This window comes from Rhipicephalus sanguineus, chromosome 6 (genome assembly GCF_013339695.2).
Source record: "Rhipicephalus sanguineus isolate Rsan-2018 chromosome 6, BIME_Rsan_1.4, whole genome shotgun sequence".
NCBI lineage: Eukaryota > Metazoa > Arthropoda > Arachnida > Ixodida > Ixodidae > Rhipicephalus > Rhipicephalus sanguineus.
The window spans coordinates 79,931,488-79,952,133 of record NC_051181.1 but is presented as its reverse complement, the minus strand read 5'-3'; positions in this window follow the sequence as shown (position 1 = coordinate 79,952,133).

The window sequence follows — 20,646 nt, the reverse complement described above, 5'->3', positions numbered from 1 at the left end:
TTTCGAGTCGTCGTGGCTCTGGGCTGCTTCCTCTAACTTGATGAGGGCTTGGGATCATTATCCCGCACTTCCACCAGAATTGTAACGCACAATTCAGGCAGGTTGAGAATAACTATTTATTAAGGGCTAACTTGTGCCCGAAAAGTAAACGAGAGATGTTAGTAGAGTTCCTTGCCGGAGACCAAGAAGAACAAATCTGAGAAAAGTCCTCGAGCGGGGCGTCACTTCTTTACCGCATCTCGCGCTGAGAAGGCGCGTGCTGTCACGCCCTTTTCTTGTTTTACCATCGGGCCGTTGTTCTCTTGGAGGGCGCACGAACCTGCGCGCGTAGTTTGAACATGGTGTCTGTCTTGCGTCAATATATATATATATATATATATATATATATATATATATATATATATATATATATATATATATATATATATATATATATATATATATATATATATATATATATATGCGTGATCTGGCGTGTTTATATGGAAACCCTCCACGATGTACTTGTTACTTTGACAAAGTCTGGTCCAGCAGACCAAACGTTAGTGGAAATATACAGTGCCAATTTATATCTATACTGGTGTAAAAAAAATAGCACTTCAACTGTTTTTCTATTTTTATTGCTAAGCTTTACTAAGAGCCAGCTCTTTGCACGTGTCACTTCAGCTTGGCACAGTATACCTTAGACCATGCAATGCATAACGTTCGGGTGTGCTCGAAGGCCCGACTTACCGTGTCCGGCCAGGCCCGCAGCCTCAAGCCCGGGCCCGGCTCAGGCCCGCGGCTTCAAGCGCCCGCGGGCCGCGGGCCGGGGCGGGCCCGGGCTTTTGGGCCGGCCCGGGCCCAGACAGTGCTCTACAAAGTAGCCGTGCAGTGCTCTACAAAGTAGCCACGAATGGCAAACCTGTCCGCGAGCCCCCTTTCCAGAGCACAGCAGCAAACCAGGCATGCGCCTGTTTGGCTAGTGAAGGATGATGGCACCGCTAATCAGACATATGTGTGCGAAGGATTGTGTTCTAAACGTCTGTTGCACTCAATGAAAGAAAACAGCGCGCACGGAAGAACTGGAACGAACACAGTGACGATAGCAGAGCGCTGAACTTACAAATTTGTGTAACGAGCGTATGTTGTGAGCATGTTAATAGACGGGGCGGGAAAATACGGACACAAGACATAAATTAGGACCACACAAACGGCGTTTGTGTTGTCCTGACCAGGAGGCGTTGTCCTGACTTCTCCCTTGTGTCTGTATTTGCACGCCCCGTCTTTTAACATGAATCCCTACCAATTAGCTCAGCTTTCTGTTATTCTAGATATTGCGAGCGCCACACATGACTTATTTTCATCACATTCACATACTGTCTTCCCTTTTACATATTCTCCATCTGTGTGTAATATCCCCATTAGGTGCACAGATTCATCTGCTCATGACATTTGCCTCCGTCCCCGATGTTATTCAGTGTGCGCCATTTTCTTTCCGCTGTGTGGCACCGACTAGTATGAATCTATACCATTCTATATGCTCTAGCGAAGCGTTCGAACTTGGTAATGGGTCGTCCTCTCGAACACCTTCTAGTGGGTCGCCCTCTTCGGCTCGAAGAGAACGCAGCTCGCGCTGAGAGTCGGCCCCGCCTTGACTGTCGCTGTATCGTCGAATATCGTCGCCGCTAATAAACCTCTTTATAATTTGGTGGAGGTGCTGGGCATCGAATGAGGGCCGAGGTTGTTGTGAAGGCCCAGCACTCTCCACCAAATTATAAAGAGGTTTATTATTCAATCGACGTTCACACCATCGCTACCGAACAGCGCAAGGATAAGTGGATCACCTCTCTGATCGACTTGCTCACTGATCCTGTCCGCAACACCATCCACTCGCGCGTTGCGTCGTCAAGCCCACCATTTCGCCGTTCGCGACGACCTACTGCACCGACGCAATTACGACGCCGACGGCCGCCAGTGGCTACTAGTGATACCCTGCAGTCTGCGTTCTGAAATATGCGAGGCCTTCCACTCTAGACCCGCAATGCGCGCACTCTGGGATATCCAAAACTTACCACCGCGTTCGACAACGATACTTCTGGCGAGGGATGTACCGCTACGTGCAGAAGTTCGTTCGCTCCTGCCTCGATTGCCAACGCCGAAAACCTGCAACGCACGTGTCGCCACCAGGTCTACAACCATTACCTTGCTCTAACCGTCCGTTTGGGCGCGTGGGCATCGATTTGTACGGACCACTTCCTCTGACTTCGGCTGGTAACCGCTGGGCCATCGTTGCTGTTGACCATCTAACGCGATACACTGAAACCGCCGCCCTCCCAGCGGCTACAGCGCGCGATGTTGCCTCCTTCCTACTACACCGATTCATACTGCGTCACGGACCACCCCAAGAGCTTCTCAGCGATCGAGGCCGTGTCTTCTTGTCGGAAGTCGTGGAAGCCATTCTCAAAGAGTGCCATGCTGTTCACCGCAAAAACTACTGCTTACCACCCGCAGACGAATGGCCTAACCGAACGCTTTAACCGCACGCTCGGCGACATGCTCTCGATGTACGTCGCCGCCGATCACACCAATTGGGATGCCATTCTGCCCTTCGTCACCTACGCCTATAGCACCGCCCCTCAGAGCACTACTGGTTTTCACCCTTCTTCTTACTGTACGGAAGGCACCCGTCGCACACCATGGACACGATACTTCCATACAAGTCGGATCGCTCTGAATGTGCGCCTATTTCTGCCACAGCCAGACTTGCTGAGGAGTGTCGTGAGCTCTCCAAGACCTTCACTACGCATAACCAAGAGCGGCAGAAGAGCATTCGCGGTGACAACACCACTTCTGCGCCCACGTTCCTCCCTGGAGCGCTCGTTTGGCTCTCTGTCCCTACCACTGCAACTGGCCTCTCTTCCAAACTACTGCCCAAATACGAAGGCCCCTACCGTGTCGTCGAATGCACATCCCCGGTCAATTACCTCATCGAACCCATAGAACCGTCTTCGGACATGCGCCGTCGAGGGCGCGACAGTGTCAACGTGGAGCGCCTGAAGCCCTACCACGACCCCCTCATAGTGACTTGTTGATAGGTCGCCAGGTGGCTCCCTTTTCCTACCCGGGGGTAATTGTAGCGAAGCGTTCGAACTTGGTAATGGGTCGTCCTCTCGAACACCTTCTAGTGGCTCGCCCTCTTCGGCTCGAAGAGAACGCAGCTCGCGCTGAGAGTCGGCCCCGCCTTGACTGTCGCTGTATCGTCGAATATCGTCGCCGCTAATAAACCTCTTTATAATGCTATCAAAGAAGATTTGCTTAGTTCGAGCAAATGTGTTAGATCTCCCGCCATAATTTCTTTCCCTCTCTCCACTAAACATAAGAACTCGCGACGCTTAAGAACAAGCTCGCGGCACCCATATTCATATTTTTCAACAGTTTTGCAAAGCGCCACGCCCAGGCCTGCAGCCAGGAATATTTTAGGGGGGGGGGGGGCACTTCATGAAAACCTTGACTATTTGAGAAAACCAGCTATTTTAATTATTTAATTTCGGTAAAACACCCGCGTCCATCAAAATTCCGGTGAGAGGGGGGCCTAGCCCCCCCCCCCCCTTCCCCTGGCTACGGGCCTGGTCGCGCTGTTGGTATAGATGGCTTGCACTGGCGTCACTGAAACAGCTAAGTCAGGGCACCATCATGGTGGGACGCGAACTTTGTCATGTCAAGTTAGTGTTATGACTATGCATGGCATGCTGGTTCCTCGTTATTTGTGCACAGAGGCCCAATAACGTTCCAGCGACGTCGTTATCACACCGATGCAGGTTAATCGCCTCGTGACTGCACTGCCTTGATGCCATGTAAGCCACCATGTTGGAGCCATGTTGTGCGTCCATGACGTCACGTGCAAGCTATAAATAGCTTACGTGAAGAGAGTGGCCAGCAGTAGTGTAATTAGAAGCAGCAGTGCCACCGTCACGGACATCATCGTTCCCGCAAGCAGCACGAACGGAATGGTGTCCAAGCGGTGTGCGGAGTCGTGACCACGTATCAGGGGCAGCCAACTGCAGCGCTTTCGATGACGTATACGAGCGACAGGACGACGATCGCGCATGAAAGCCCAGTACACGGCAGCTGACGCTTGTTACACACCATGCACGAAACGAGGTTTGGACCAGCAGTTCCTAAACAAAGAAAGAAGACCTGTTTGCTTATATCATCGACGTCATACACGTCGAAAAAACGTGACAGTATCTAAAAAAAAAACAAAAAAACGAGAATTGTTATAGAGGATTGAACGCGGTGCCGCATCCACCAGTGATAGGCTCTGGCTCTCCGTCGTCATTTTTCTTGACGTCATACCTTTCTGTCGTATATCAAAAGTACTGTTAAAGGAGTCCTGACACAAAAAAATCACAGCATATCCATGGAGTGAATGATGATGAGTGGACGAAGCTGCGGAGGTTCATCGGTAAACCGTGAATCTTCCGTGAATTCTGCCCAGTACATCATCACCGACGTGAGATCGGGCGCGTTTATACTAAAGGTTCGATGAGTTATGACGACTTGCAGCTCACTTTAATTTTACATGTACGCTGTGAATTTTCATTGTTTAGAAAACCATTGCTTTAGAAAACATCTGGCGTCTTTCGTTAAGCAGCTGGCGTCTTTTCGTTTTGCTTTAGAAACATCTGGCGTTCTTTCGTTTGTTTTTACAAAACATCTGGCGTCTTTCGTTGGTTTATTTCATCAATCAACGGCGTTTTGAACAAAATTTTTATTGTTTAATCACGCACAGGAGAAATCTCACCAGGCACTACCTTGGAGGTAAACAATGGCTGCTAATGGGAATGAGAGACAGAAGAAGTCGGCCTTTAGCTGACACTTACACTTCTACTTCTACTAACGTTTCCTACTGGAACATGCCAATGGCTGCTAATGGGGAATGAGAGACAGAAGAATTCGGCTTTTAGTTAACGCGCACGCTGCGAATTTTTTATTGCTCAACAACGCACAGGAAAAATCTCCCACCGGCACCACCTTGGAGGTCAAAGCGTAAGACTGGTTACGCACTACGACTACTACGACTACGACTACGAGGGACGAACGGGTGCCGTCTTAAGGAGCTTCGCCCCTAAAATTTTCGCCCCGCGTTTTTTTGCTGCAATGTGTTGCTGGGGGCCTGTTATTCATAACATGGCAGATCGTTTGCTGCAGCGCGCGACAGATAATAAATACAAGCTCCTCATTACCGACACAGCCTCAGTTTCGGTTTGACAGAGCTCCAAAAACGACAAGCCGCCGGGTGCAACTATCACCACCTAGCGAGTGAAACGCTCGGTCACGTGAGCACACAGAACAGTGACGCATATCCGCGCGGTCTGTCATCGTCGGGCTCATCGTCGTCTGATGGCGACGATTTTCTTGCGGCGGGGATGGAAGGAACTTTCGACGTGGCGAATCACTTCAGGTTTGTTCCGCTGGCGAGGAGCGATTCGTCGGGAAGCGCGTCAAAACAGAAATGGCGGCTATGACGTCATCATAACTTGTACCGGCTGCAACGGTTACGTAGGGGAAGTAGGGGGGTCACCTCGGGTCACCTCCGAGGGTGTCAATGCGCTAGGTACGGCCTATAATGCTGGATCGCGCTCGCGAACTTCAAAATTCATATAAAATATCTTCCAAGCTTTATTCGCTGTCGATATTTTGCAGATGGTACAAGCACGTACACGGGAATCGATCCAGCAGGCTATCTCGGCCGCAAAATTTTGTGTCAGTACCCCTTAAAATATAGAGCGCCTCTCTCACATTGGCCGTCCAAGCTATGGGAGTATCCACCCTTATTTCTTCTTCTAAAATCGATATATGTTCATCTGATGTCGATGGAATATTTAATAGCGCAGAAATGTTATTTCGGTTGAATCTCTATTACTGCAAAAGCCGCCCCTGATTGGGGCGGCCTTTTTTAAACGTTCTGAGTGAGGAAAATAAGCCTCTTATTTAGTGGGTGCAAACTGATCGTAAGTACAGGCACGCCGTGACGATAAGTGATAATCTTAAATGACACAGCAGTAGGTTCTAACAATTGTGAATGGCTCTTTCCTTCCTCTTCACAGTCTATCTACGTGGCGGTATGGGAGATAAATGCTTCCTGTCTACACACTTTTTTATTCCTAATGACGTCCGTCGGCTATAAATGTAACAAAAAAATGACACCTAACAATAGCCTCTCAACTTTTCATCTTCAACATGGATAAATAGACACTGCGCTTACCGGCCTCTTACCAAGAAATCAAATATCAGATAGAACCTTCAATAAAAATTCGTTTGGCCGTAGCTGGTACATAACCCTGAGGTTAAAGTTACAGCGCAAACACAGAAGACGCCCCACAAAGAAAAGACACGATAAACACAAGCGCTTTCTGTGTCGTGTGTTTTCTTCGTGGGGTGTCTTTTGTGTTTGCACTATAATTTTAGCCTCATAAATATCAGGCGGTTCATTAAAAAAACAACGTCCATTTTGGCGTTGTTTGGAAGTGCCGGAAGAAGGACACTGAAGTGCTTCTCAACGAATGAAACAGACATTTTCACAATACAAACTATATTACTGGTTAAAACAGAACAAGTTGACTATATGAGCAAAATAGATGTAGTAATCGTGCACTTACTTCAAACGTTGATCGATGAAACGTACTAAGGCCCTAATGTCTCATTTATTACTGCAGCCCCCACCGGCATCACCAGCGGGGTCCGGCGCTTCTGTGAGCACCGAACAAGCTGATTCCCGTTGACGCGTTATCACTACCCTCCTGCAGTGACGTACATTCGGTGCATTGGCAAATAGCTTGCAGGTCAACGATGTCAAGCAACGCCCCTTGAATGCTATCCGGGGAATCTGCAAACCACAAATACTAAGGAAAGAAACTAACGAGTGAAGTTTGGTTCGGTGACGTATGTAGAGAAATGGGCGGCGTCACAGTTGAGATGCGAGATTTATGCTAGTTCTGGGTACTTTTCCGACCGTATGGGCCGTCAGTGTCGCCAGTGGGAGATGGATGGGAGAGATGCGAGTTAGGACAGCGCGCTAGGTGGCGTTGGTTAGGACATCCTCCTCCCTCTTTCTGGATTCGCGGTGGCGTCCCTTTGTCCCCATGGCTGAGAGAAGTCGAAGTGAGGGTCCTGCACTGAGTATGCATTACCACCGACTAAACAGCACATTCTCTCTTTCGCGATCCTCTCAGTCAGTCAGTCAGTTAGTCTATCGGTCGGTCAAATGTTAGTTAGTTAGTTAGTTAGTTAGTTAGTTAGTTAGTTAGTTAGTTAGTTAGTTAGTTAGTTAGTTAGTTAGTTAGTTAGTTAGTTAGTTAGTTAGTTAGTTAGTTAGTTAGTTAGTTAGTTAGTTAGTTAGTTAGTTAGTTAGTTAGTTAGTTAGTTAGTTAGTTAGTTAGTTAGTTAGTTAGTTAGTTAGTTAGTTAGTTAGTTAGTTGAAGCAAACCGGAAAGGCAAGCTAGTTGGTACTGATTCATACTTATATATTAAAAGCACTAAGACGACGGGGACAAGAAAGGGCACAACACGAGCGATTACTCACAGCTGAAGGCTTTATTGCTTCAAAAGAAAATATATAACCAAATATTTATATCCGCACATGCGCACCGTTAGTCAAAGCGAAATGCAGAATATACACATACATGCACTCCCCCTCTATCTCCTCTCTGTTTGTAAACTATCAGGTCTGTAAATGACGTTCCTTCTCTTCATCATATTACGTTGGTAATTGAGATCTTAGTAATTTCCGTGTGTAAGTTCATGAAAACTAGCTTTACGGACTCTATCCACGGTAATCTGTGGATAGAGTTCGTATGTGCACAGAATGCTTCTGATTATCTCTTTTATTATTTGCAGTTTTGTTTTATTCTTTCTTGCTCTTGTTTTTCTGTGTGCGTGTAGTTTTTTTTTTAATGTTTGTGTCATGATGTTGAGATAGCCGACTCTAACGTAGCCTGCTTTCCCGTCTTTTCATATATACATAAAAAAATAAATAAAAGTATATATGTGATATTGCGATCGAAAATTCATTGAATGGCAAAGATCAATCAATATCATCATCCTGAGCGTCTTCTAACGGAAGAAGGGGAATATTTTAAGGGCTCAATTTTATTTGCTAGACACAATATTAATTAGAACTAACAGATTACTAGCAGCGCTGACTAGCGGCGCTGTCATGGCTATATGCAAGCGGCGCTGACTAACACTCCTAGGTTTATATGCATATATATATATAGCCTACCCCATAAAGTTGAGCTTATTTATGGCGGAAAAATTAACATCAACGTTGAACTTGTCGGCAGTCTTTTTTTACACGATGAGAAATACCACGAATATACGGAATCACCGCTAGCCTCTTACCCTTTCCCGATTTTGCATAGTATACGTGGTTCTGCTTGAACCTTTCTAACTTTGCTGAAAACTTTCAGTGATGCGGAAAAAATGGCATCACGGGGGAAAGCTGCATGTTCCAGATGCTGAACTTGAGATAAAAGGCTGGAGGACATTTTGTGAACGCAGGACTTTGTTAAAGAGGAAAAACTGGTGTTAACAAGTTCAACGTTGATGTTCATTTTTCCGCCGAAAATAAGCTCAACAACTTGTGTGCCAGAATTGATAAGCTGTCCACGAGTGTGAATATGTCGTCTAGCAGAACGTGCACAGTCAAGCACCGCATGCCGTTTGTCCCTTGCAAAAGCAATGTCGGTTATTCCATTCCGTTTTCATGCGGTAAAGTTTATGTGGGGCAAACGGGGCGCTGCCCCAACATTCGCCTGCGTGAGCACCATATCGCGCTTTAAAGGGTGCGCCGTTCTCCCATATGTCCGCCCACTGTGCCGCCTGTGGCTGCACCCCAGAATTCTGCCGCACGACCACCGTTTATAGACACACGGATTCTCGCATAAGAGAGATAGCTGAAGCCTTCGCTATCTGCAAGAACGGTGACACGTTTGTCAGCGCACCGTCGATTGTCGTACATGGAGGAGACATAACGATGTTACAAGTGTTGTCCTTTGTCATGTGCATAAGATAAGTTCCGTACGCATGTTTTATTCTTTCTTCTTTCCTCTCTTTTTCTGTTTCGCTTGAATAAAGCAATCAGTTGTTAATAACAGCGCTCGTGTTGTCAAGTCTTTCTGTGTCCTGCGTCTTTTGCTTTGTTTCTATATGAACACAAACCAACTAGCCCAACTCTCCCTTTTACTTTATGTACAGTACTCACGCACTGAAACAGGACTCTTTAGGGCTAAGTAATGCACATACTTTCGTTTCCACCGTCTTTAGTGTTGGCCATATAGGCGTAATTTCGACTCGAACACGTAGATCACAGCCAACATTACCTTTAGAGACCATATTCATCGTGACATCACATCGTTATCTCGAGCAATTTTGCATACCAGTCGTTATACTAAAAAATTTGACGTCGCGTTTGAATTCGTGAGTACTGTATGTGCATGTGTATGTGTGTATATCTGTGTATGTGTGTCTGTATGTATGTGTATGTATGTGTGTGCGTAAGTGTGTGTATGTTTATGTGCGTGTGTGTGCAAGCGAGCGCGCGAGCGAGCGCATGCTTTGGTATATAGTGACGACATAACATTTCTCGTACATATATGCACATACTCGGGTGACATTGCCTCGGACAATCAAACCGCGTTCACACAGCTCTCCTAATCTAAATTAAGTTGAACTAGGGTTGTTAATTACTTGCTCTAAGCTTCTTTTTTACCCGCTACTGCAGGCCCCGAATTGAGTCGCGAGACTATACAAGAACAAAAAAAATAAAAATTAATTAACTAAGCGTAATGCGTTTCCGTGCGCCGCATGTGCTTTGTACTTGACACAATGATCCCTTGCCACCCGCTAATACGTACGTGACATGCGTCAGATGCTTAACAAACACCAGTTGCATAAATTTATCAAAGTATGTATAGGGCAGGTGGATGTTCGCTTTGCGCGGCACAAACATGTCACCCCAGTGTTAAAGCAGACACATGCCATCTCCGGGTAAGACACACGCGTGCCGCAAGCGAGCTTTGTGTACACATGCGCATGAAGCGGTGCAGACCGTACGTTCGAAAAGAACTGCCAAGCGGGCTGCGTATACCGGTATACGATTATTCCGGCGAAACACAGCACTACAGGTGAGAAAACATACAAACACTTTGCCGAGTTCTGCCGCGCTCTGCCAAAGTGACGCCAGACATGCTTGTGGTTGAGCGCTTCAGAAAAACTAAGTGACACTGAAAAAAAACATGGCTGATCCCTCTGTCATAGGAATCGGTATAACACGAAAGTGACACGTGTCTTCACAGAAGTACTGCTTATTGTGTAGTGATATATGAGAGCTTGTACAATGTCTATTTGTACAATGTCTTGTACAATGTCTATTGGCAGCTATAGCACCGTTTGACGTGGATGCACCCATGTTGACAGCATGTCTATATCGCGACGACTAACGCCCATGATCATGATTAAACCGTTGCGCACGGTAGCAGAAGGTGTGAACATATATTTGAACACAGCGAATCGCGAATGCCGCGTAAGGATGATATCAACAAGCTCATAATCAATATTGGTACCCGGTATGCACTTCTTCAAAGCGTCGTCAATTAAGGAGAGAAACGGCACGGTGTGCGCTTTCTAGTAACGGGTAGCCGACGCCTGTGTTCATGCATACATAACACACACACTGCGCTTCAGCAACACAGGAGGTAGAGGTTCGTAGCCTGAGCCGCAAACGCGTGCGTCCCGCTGCCCTCTGTCTCGCAGGCGCTGCTCTCGCTCCACCAAGGCATGACATTCGCCCGTCAAACTCGCGTCCTTTCTGCAACGCATATTGCAGCAGTTTTGTTAGTCGGTGCTCTCGCAATTGAAGCAGTCGGCGGCGGAGAAATCCCGTTGGTGCATGTGGGAGCTGCACTACTTCGATGAGCCGACACGCGCTAACACGAAGCCAAAGGCTGCGTCAAGGGTGCCTCGGCGACGCCAGCGCGGCCAGTCTACCGCTCTGATATCGAGACGCTTTAACCATGACCTCCGATATCGCGTGCAATCTCGGAGTAAGCGCTAGTAAGTGTCGAGCGTGAAGCATTACTTCTTTTCACATCTCCAGACGGCGGCACCGCCCCGCTTCGCCCGCCGCGAAAGAGAATGTGTGAAAGATATAAGGCGCGTTCGCGCCGTGTCTAGCGTCTTTCGAGTTAGCTTAGTCGGCAGTGCGTCGGGCGCTTGCCGTCGCGGCCGCAACGTCGTGGGTTCGATTCCCAGCGCGGTATCTTTTTCTTGGTTTTTTACAGCGAAAGCTGTTATGAGATCATTTCACCGGCCGTTTTTGGCGCCGTAGTTGTCCACCGCCGCCGCCACCGGTGTCCGTAACCAGTATCGCTCGAAATAAGAAAAAAAACTAAATAAGAAAAAAATTCCAGAATGGAACGAGGTTCGAACCTGGGCCCTCTGCATGGGAGCCCAGTATTCAACCTCTGAGCCATGCCGGTGCTTGAAACTGCTTTGCTAAAAGGTCCTATACAGGCTTCATGTCAGGAAGGAACCACATTAGCATATGCAATATAGCGTGGTAGAAGAGTAAAATAAGCACCAAGCGTCGCACAACGCGAATTCTGTAACCAGGCGTCACACAATGCGAATTGCGCAACGAGTAGGTTGTTGAATGCTTCCAACCCATTACAAAGGACCCTGCCATAATTCTTCATCGTCATCAGGCACAGCATCAACAAAGTGCGCATAATGCCTTACATGGGTTTAGCAGGTACCAACGCTCTCCGTAGAATGACGAAAAATGGCAGAGTGCCTGCTGCCCTACTTCTCAAAAATTACAAGTATTTATAATGTAGTGGGTTCCTCGCAAGTGCACTTGGATTGGTTGCCAAGGAAGCCCATAAGCGCATGATCCACTTCCTCTGGGTCTCAGTGAAATTACAATGATTTATAGCGTAGTGGGTTCCTCGCAAGGGCACTTGTATTGGTTGCCAAGGAAGCCCATAAGCGCATGATCCATTTCCTCGGGGTCTCAGTAAAGTTCTTCGCTCCCCCCCCCCCCCGTCTCTTTCCCACGTCAACGTATGTTATACAGCATGACAGGAGAGGGAAATAGCGACCGGGCGTCACCCAATGCAAATTACATAACTGGTGGGCCGTTTAAAGATTCCAACCCATTACAAAGGGCTGAGCCATAATTCTTCGTCGTCATCAGTCGTCGCGTGAACAAAGTGCACATAATGCCTAACAGACGTGTAGCTGGTGCCTCGCTTTTCCGCAGAATGACGAATAATGGCTTAGTAGTTGCTTCCCAACTTCACAAAAATTGTGATTTATGGCGTAGTGGGTACCTTTCTAGTGTACTTGTATTGTAGCCCCAAGAGAGCCTACAACGGGCTCTAGAAACGCCGCTCTTCCAGCTTTCGCTGTGACTGTGCTGCGGTTTCAGCGCAGGCCTGGCGTTTTTTTCTTTCTCACCCGTTGGCGTCCATTTCATCAACGTCGTGACGGATGTACTTGGTGGACCCCGGCATAAAACACTTTCGTGTTAAAAAAGAAAAAGAAAGAATCGAGCCGTGACAACAGGGGTTCGATGACATTGCGTGCGTAGGAAAAAAAAATTAATGAGCGTAAAACAGTGAGCTGCTCGGGTGTTATGCGACATCGAAGTGAAGTTATCGTGTGAATTCCGGAGCCGGTAAATGCCCTCCTCCGTCGTCTCGTTTTGTTGTTAGTTTTCATCGCTGAGATGTACTCTTTGATCCCCTTTTTTTCATTAATAAATTTAATTTCATTCGGCAGTCAAAGCTGGCCTTTGCTACAGTGATGCGAACAGTTATGACCGATGGATACATGACAACACATTCCACAAGACGCTTCTTCACTTCATACTCAACACCGGCCTAACGGCGCACATATAACACAAAATATGCAAACAAATATTATGCCTTAAGGGCAGATCTATCTCGCAAAGTAAAAAAGAGAACGAGTCTTGCATAGAAGAAATCGACCGGTTCACGCTAAGGGGACCGAATTGAGCATGTACCGAACACAAGTCCACGTGTGCCGGAGGAGCAAGGAGTAACAGACTGATAATAATTCGCCATTCTACCCAACAATTGTTTATCAGTGTTGAGGACTGCCACTCGTGTAGTGTGTAGCTCGTGTAGTGTACGCGGAAAAAACCCTGAGGCAGCGGAAGAAGTGGCGATCGCCCTAGCCATCGTTTGCCCCGGTTGCAGGTATATAATAAGTGACTCGCAGGCGGCGGTCAGAAATTATGCACAAGGCAGAATTTCACCAGAGGCCGCGGCTATCCTCAAAGCGAACGCGAATTATATCACCTCTGAAGAGACGGAGGAACGACACATTATATGGTTCCCGGCTCATACGTCCCCCCACACCCCCGTACCCAACCTCAATGGAGAGGTCCATCGCGTAGTGCGAGGTCTCACGTTCCGCGCTCGTGTAGAAGGTCCTCTCCAGGGGATGCAAATCCAGAGGAGGGCTGGACAGAGAGAGACAGAATGACTAGATACTGTGACATTACAAAATTTTATCAAAAATCCAGGTGTATTTATCCACCCCCAAGCCCCAAACTCGACAGGGCCCAATCGGTAGATTGGAGGCAATTACAAACCCAGACCTTCCCCAACCCCGTTCACCTCAGGAGGATATACCCAGACGTCTATTCAGACGATAACTGCAAATTATGCGGCTGGACTCACGCATCTCTTAGGCACATTCTCTGGGAATGCGCGGTTATAGGCGAAGAACATGCAGTCTCCCCAGATGAAGCTGCGGCGCGGTGGACGGCCGCGCTGCGCAGCTCAAACCTGCAAGATCAACTGTGGGCCATCCAGCAAGCCCGTGAGGCGACGAGGAGACAGGGTCTCCGGTCCTCCTCGGGGGCGGCCTAGGCCCAGGCCACGAATTTGCCGGAGTTCTGAATAAAGTTGTTACCACCACCACCACCACCCAACAATTCCCTAACGCCCCCTTCCTGCCTGATCCCCAACAGGGGCCAAGAGCCGCCCTCTTTTCTTTAAAATAAGAGAGAGAGAGAGAGAGAGGTTTATTTACAGAAAGGCAGAGAGGTCGGCCTGAGCGATATTATGCTCTAGCCTGCTACTCTACACCGGGGGTGGGGAAAGTGGAGAAAAAAGAATGATGGATGACGATGGTAAGTAAGAGAGGTGAGTATGTACAGTCCCGTCTAGGTGGTGCAGTGCTATAGCCGCGCATCCAGTCCAGTGGCTTGTAGGAAAGCTGCAACCGCTCTTATGACCACAGTTGTGCTGTTGGCGTCAGGCCATGGGCCCAACACAACCTCATCAGTTAATGGCCTATTATGCACTCCTTCAGTCGAGGAAATCAGTTTCTGTCGTTCGCGTGCGTATGCTGGGCAGGTACAAAATATGTGCCCAAGTGTTTCTGGCACTTGACAGTGGTCACAGTTGGGACCGGTGTCACTGCAGCCGATGATATGTGCATAACGTCTTGTGAAGGCCACACCAAGACGAATTCGGTGAATCATACTTGTGTTGTGTCGTTTTAACTTACGAGGCATACAGAACCTCATTTCGGGGTCCCATTTGTGTAATCGCCGGTGTCGTCGCTCCGGTTTCGTCCAGTGCTCAAGTGTGAGGTCACGCATTACGTACCGAAGCAGGGCGTTCGTGTCTGGCCGTGAAAACGCAGTGCGCACTTCAGGGCCACTGGTCAAGGCTCCTTTAGCTTCGGCGTCTGCGTCTTCGTTTCCCATTATGCCGCAGTGGGCAGGAATCCATTGGAAGGTGATGAGGTGGCCATTTGTTGAAGCAACCTGAAGAAGCTCCACAATTTCTATGGCTAAAGTAAAGTATGGACCTTGTCTCATGACACAATAATTGGTTTGCAAAGCGGGTTTCGCATCGCAGAATATTGTCCATGTACGAGGTTGCTCTCCAGAAATGAATCTTATTGCCTCCCGGATAGCAACAAGCTCTGCGGCAGTTGATGTGGTCTTGTGGTCTATTTTGAACCGTCGAGCTATAACCATTTGTGGGATGACAAAGGCTGCAGCAGAGGTACATAGCGTGGTAGATCCATCGGTGTACACGTGCATGGTGCCGTCGTACGCTGTATAAATGTGATGTAGGGTCAGTTGCTTGAGGCCAATTGGTGAAACTAGGGACTTCTTCGTAATCCCAGGAATCACAAGGCTAACAGGCGGTTTAGGCAGGACCCACGGCGGTGTTCCAGGAAATCTCGGGGAAGAAAACCTTGATGGTAGAACGTTTTCATGCCGTGATATTGCTCTTGAAAAACTGCAGTTTGGGTGGGTGGCACGGAGTGCTGATAGCGGGTGCTGCCTGTGTCGCGTCAACAGGCGAAGATGCACTCGAAGTGGCTCGCAGCGCATGTATACACTGATGGGACAAGCCCGAGCTTCCGCGATGGTTCCATTCGTTGACGTGCAGCGTGGTAGGCCCAAGCATGTTCGCAATCCTTGAGCTTGAATACTCTCTAGCGTGTTCACACAGCTCGGTCTCATGTTTGAGAGCACCGGCATGCTATATCGTATATATCCTACAAACAGCGCATTGTAGAGTTGAAGAAGTGACGATTCTGATGGGCCCCATCTTGCTCCTGCCACAGTACGAAGAACGAGAACAAAACTTTTCAATTTTGATTTCAGTGCTGCGACGTGTCTCGACCACGATAGATCCCTGTCTATGATTAACCCAAGGAACTTTAAAATAAAGTTACCCTTCATTCATTTAGCAAAACTTGAAATTCGACGAGATGGTGCATAGCTTTCGGAAACATTAGAGCGCAAAAGCAGACATTCACAAGAACGAGAGACACAGGATTTGTGAATGTCTGCTTTTGCGCGATAATGTTCCCATTCATTCATTCATTCATTCATTCATTCATTCATTCATTCATTCATTCATTCATTCATTCATTCATTCATTCATTTTATGCCTAAAGAGAGGGCAGTTGCATAAAGCGTGAATACGCAGAAAGCAATGACGACTCTCGACAGCATCAACCGATCAAGTTGATGCAGTCATGAGTGCTGACGAGAGTCGTGCGCCCCACAACTCTCCAAAGAGATAACGTGTCTCTTTTAAGAGAGTTATATTTTTGAGAGTTATGTACCTGGAAAAAGAAAAGCGAAGGACTGTTTTTTTTTCTTTTTTTTTTGAGCGTACACGTAATGCGTACTCGAACCATCGAGAAATGTGAAGCGCGTTATACGCGCAACAATAAACAGAGTGGGTCTCGGAAAATGTTTCTGGCTCGGGAACCAATTACTGCTGCCTGATTGCTCCGACTCCTGCGAGCGATAATAACGTGTCACGTTTCAAACAGAACAGGAATACTCGCAAAACTGAAATTGCCGGCGAGAGATTTGTTTGCAAAACGCCGTCGCTCGATAATGCTGACCTTTTTGTCGTTGTTGCTGCTGCTGCTTTTGTTGTTTCACGAATGCAGTCAGGTGTAATTACACCGCAGTAAATGGACACGCAATAAACCAGTCCATGCTGACGTTCCCTGGCATATTAAGTCGCAGAGCAGTCGCAGAAGATCAGGTTGATTTCATTTCGCGAAAAAAAAAGGAAAAGAGAGAAAGCGCGAAGGTTGATTTCGCAAAAAAAAGGAAAAGACAAAAAGCGCGAAGGAAAGAAAAATTGCAGAAGCTTTTCGAATTACAAATATTATAACGTACGGAGCAGCGCACAGAAACATGACACAAAAGGAAACGATTGAACAGGGCCACCGCTGCTCTCGCACTAGTTTAATTCGAAAGAAAAATAAACAAAAAAGCACCGTCAATGTACGTAAAAGCCAGCGTATAACGTGTAACGATGACTTTCACTCACACGACGTTATACGTTCGCTCCTCCAAAAATTAAACTTCACAATCGTTGAGCACAACTGACGGTTGGCTCATACGATCCTCTTTTCGCTTATTGATATGAATGTTTTGATCATTTATCTGGTCAGCTGATCTCTGTGTTTTCAAAGCACTTCTGTTTCACTGAAATGCGGCATGCCTTGGAAGTCTTTGTAATACGTGGTACGATCGTCGAACTACAGTAGTGAAAGCAGCAGTGGTCCTGTCCAATCGTTTCTTACTTTTGTGTCTTTTAAGATGATCTGTCACCAACTCGCCCAACTTTCAACTCTACCGAAGTAAAAATATTTTGTCTCTCCCTTCCCTCCTTTCACCTCCGTACGCCATTTGTCAGGTTTGTTGGCAAGTGCACCGGCCCCAGAGACAGTTCAAATAGTCAAGCGGGTCCATCTCGTATATATGGACCCACTTATTGGGCCGATTTATGTGCCTGGTTGTAGTGGACAACACCGATTCTGCAACTGTATCGGCTACGCTTAAAACCCTGGACAGCGGCACGGCAGAGGAGGCTGCTATCGCCCAGGCTATTATACACGCTTTATTATTACCAGCACCGGACGAACCAATTACCGTGGTTACCGATTCACAAAGTGCCTGTCGGAACATAGCGAAAGGAATGGTCACACCCTACACACACCGTATCCTGACATCAATACACCCCACTTTGTTACACAGGGTGCGTATCGTCTGGACACCTGGACACGCCTCTCTCCATGGCAATGAACGCGCTAATGCGGTAGCTCGAGAGCTCACAAACCGGGCGCCATCGGAAGAGCTGTCCAACCCAGACGATGCACCAACAGCACCACTCAACTATACTGAAACGCTACAACACTACCGACAAAGCCGCATGTACTTCCCACCACCACACAAATCACTCAACCGAAAAGACGCTGTTGCCTGGAGGCAGCTTCAGACTAATTCATTCCCCTGCCTTTACATCCTTCATCTCTTCCACCCCACACAATATCCCTCATACTGTCCCTATTGTGGAGCGAAGCCCACGGTGTATCACTGCACCTGGGAATGTCCACAACCACCGGGCTGCCGCCCTGTTCCTTCACCCTCACAATCCTCTTGGGAGACTGCGCTGACCAGCTCAGAGCCGCAGGAGCAGCGTCGGCTGATCCAGCGGGCACGTTGTGTGGCGCGAGCCAATGGGGCCCTGAACTAAGGCTCCACCCGACGAGGATAATCCTTGAGGCCTTCACAAATAAAAGTTTTCTCTCTCTCTCTCTCTCTCTCGGTGATGGTGTAATATAAATCGAGGAAAAAAAGTGTAAACGCTAGAACTCTCCCCCCGCCCCTACTAAAGTCAACGTATAGGACAGTATTTGCGACCCCCCCCCCCCCACACACACAGACACACATGCGCATGCCTATGGGACCGGCGAACCTTCGAGCGCCGAATTTCCGTGCCCTCGCCGGTGCCGGCTTTTTCGGGTGCGATACCCCGCCACCACCGAAATCTGCAACTCATCAGAAGCGCCTCTTTTAAATAAGTTCACCAACACTTAGAGGCGTCCGTTACAAGGCAGCAGGCGGGCGCTTCGATTAACTTGAGTTGCTATTGAACTGTGAACAATAGCGAGTTGGTAGCATTCGTCCCTCGTAGTCGTAGTAGTCGTAGTGCGTAACCAGTCGTAACGCTAGTACCAGATCTTGACCTCCAAGGTGGTGCCGGTGGGAGATTTTTTCTGTGTGTTGTTGAACAATAAAAAATTCGCAGCGTGCGCGTTAACTAAAAGCAGTGATGCTACGGAGGACATCTGATTTGGAGCAATTTTTGGAGCAGCGAAATTACCGTTTTGGAGCACTTTGGAGCAGCAAAATTTTCATCTTGGAGCACTTTGGAGCAGATAATTTTGCATCTGGGAGCACTCTGGAGCAGCGAATTTTACATCCTGGAGTGCACTAAAGAAGCATATTGCAATAACATTCGAGCACCGGAATATTACTATGGGGCTCTTATGAAGGCTAGAAATATTTCGATTCATTGCAAATCTCATGGAAAAATCATCACAGGAGAACTCATACTTCACTCGCTAATGAAAAAATAAGGGCTCATGCAGTTGAGTGTTCTGAATTAACCTCTTCGGCGATTATTTTCGACACTAGCAAATAAACAGAATACCAGATCAATAAAATTGCACTTTATGAAATAACACTCTAAATACATCTATGTGGTTATCAGCAGACATTGTAGACAAACGCCGTGATGTACAGCAGTGCCTCAATGCCAAAGAGCCACACTGTCCCTAATGCATTCCCCTAAGAAAACTCCAAGGCGAAAGCCAGGTTATTTTTCTTCTCGATCGACGGGTTGATTCTCCCCCTCCCTCTCTACAAGCTTTCTGCACCTCACCTGGTTTTGCGCTAGCTCCATGATCGGCGCACCGATTACGGAAGCAGTGTAAAGCGACGATGTCGTGATGGCGTCATCACGTGACATCACGATATATGTCGCCATGATGACGTCACAAGTTTCGACGATCTATGACGTGATGATGACGCCAACACATGATGATTACTTTTGCATCAATCGATTGACGCCGCCGACGGTCAATTTTCGTGTTTGATAAAGCATCTGAGGCTTTCGCATTATTATTGCGTATTGAACGTTAACAACCTGGCCTTACATACCAAACTGTCCTCCACCATGTCACCTCCTTGCCATGCGCGAAACAGCTTCGCTTATCATCCACTTCACAGAGTGAAATGGCTCCTCAACTTTTTTTAAATGTTTATTGTGATAACAATTATATGGACGCTCTCCACGGATTTTTGCCGTCGCCATTGCCGTAATTTTCTGTATAAAGACCAAATTATTAACATCGCCACGCGCATTCTAGCCGCGGGTAAAAGCTCGCGAGCGCTGGCGACGAACGCGGCTGAAGCGGAGATTAAGCTAGCCGGCCGTCTGTCTCCGTCGCACGGACAGCGCATGAGATAATAGCTTCCCGCGTGCGGGCCTGCCGTCGATTGCTCATCAAACAGAGAGGAAACGCCCCGCCCGTCTTTCGTAAGGAGCATGAAAGGACGTCAGGGGAGCGGGGGGGGGGGGGCGAGGGGACGGCATCGTTCGAACGGCGCAGTCGCTTGCGCGCGCGCCATCTCGAGGCATCAGGAGACGGCTCGTAAACTTGCTGTGCTCTCAACGCTTACTTCGTGTTTAAAGAACTCAGAGCAAGAAAACGCTTCGGTTCCTGCAGCGGCCATATTCCCTTAAACCCGCGTTTTGTTGAGTTACGCGAGATCGGATCCATAAGAGTTAGCTACTAGCCTTACTTCGTTTAACAATACAATTTGTTGGTATCGCATTCATTGCTTCGCCCTTAAGCGAAACTGAGTTTTTTTTACCCGTCAGCTATCGACCACCGAAAGCGAGGGGCGTACGTGTAACATGGGGTAGCCGCTTCACTGTGGGCCGTCAGCGACGGGCCCGTTACTGACAGCTGCGTATTTGCGGCTGCTCCTACCAGGATATATGTTTTTATTAATGAGATTACATTTTTAAAAAGCAAGCAAAAAATTCGAATTGGAACCCTAGCACGTGAGCTCGAAAGGGCAGGGCCTTTTAGGGGGTATTTACCGCAGAGTGATTAAACTCGGACGTGCTGGTATAATCAATTACGAAAAAGCTCTTCCGAATGAAGATCCATGGATAAAGTATATCTGAGGAAAAGTGTGAACGCGTTTCCACCGTTCGCGTGCTC